This window comes from Fulmarus glacialis, unplaced genomic scaffold, assembly GCF_000690835.1.
Source record: "Fulmarus glacialis isolate BGI_N327 unplaced genomic scaffold, ASM69083v1 scaffold22978, whole genome shotgun sequence".
Classification (NCBI taxonomy): Eukaryota; Metazoa; Chordata; class Aves; order Procellariiformes; family Procellariidae; genus Fulmarus; species Fulmarus glacialis.
Genome location: NW_009230447.1, coordinates 34,354 through 35,488, shown reverse-complemented (window position 1 = coordinate 35,488; position 1,135 = coordinate 34,354).

Sequence of the window (1,135 nt, the reverse complement as noted above, 5' to 3'; positions counted from 1 at the left end):
CCGCCTCGCCAGGGGCTCGCAGGACCTGCCCGGTGGGCTTGCTACAGGGAGGGCAGGAATCCGACTTTTAACACTTATTGCAGTTCCGTAGGACAAAAGTCTGGTTTGCTGTATCATCACGGCAGTGCATAAACGATGCCATGAAAGCAGGGAAATTTCCCTGCAAGTCCATCTCCCACCACAAGTCCTACTGACGTGGTTTGATGTGGGGGAAATGGGATTTTGTCTCAGCCTATCTCACTCACGGGGATCTGGCCGGCAGGCTGCCACCCATTTGAGGTGATGCCGCAGTGCAGATGGCGAACACCGTCCACCGCTGGGCACGGCTTTTTCACAGCGCACCATGGGTGGCTGCGAGGCTCTAGGGCCGGTGGCACGCTGGCATTCGGAGTGATGCTGAGTGACTGACATTCTCCGAGGTTGTGTTTCCATGAGGTGAAGGTAATGGTTGAACTCCTCTGTGAGATACTTTCTGTGGTGGAGTAAGGTTGTCACCATCGTTTTCTTGTGCTTTGAGAAGAACGTCATCTGCTGTGTGACAGCGAAAGAGAAACCAGGGTTACCTTCCTTCTTTCCCCAAGCACAGCTGAGTCCAGCTAGTAAACAGTGTTGAAAATTTGCGTGAAACAGTAACAACACATACAATCAAACTTTTGACTTCATAGCAACTAATCTTCAATCTTCTTATTCCCCCTCTCACTAACACCTGAGCAGCAGGAGTTAGTCTGTGCTTTTTGCTGTGATATAGATACCGCTACTCCCATTTTAAAAGGACTGAAGGAAGAGATTCATCCAAGGACATCCAACAAGTTTGAGACACTGCCTAAAACTGAATCATAAGCAACCCTTGAAAGGATGAACCAATGTTTTTTTCATCACAACAACCTTCTGAATCACCTTTTCATGTTTTGAAAATTTTTAAATATTTAGCTTCTTTTTACGGTTGGTGCATTGACAATAGCAAACTAGATTTTGGTCCAGAAATGGTTCAACAGCAGACTTGCACACCTGTAGAATGGCCTGGCTGCCAAGGGTTCACATATAGCAGGTGGCAAACCCCCAAAACCTGGAGTCCATTTGAGGTCCTACAACCCATCAGATAACAATCCCAACGGAAAGAGGGGATCAAAAAGAG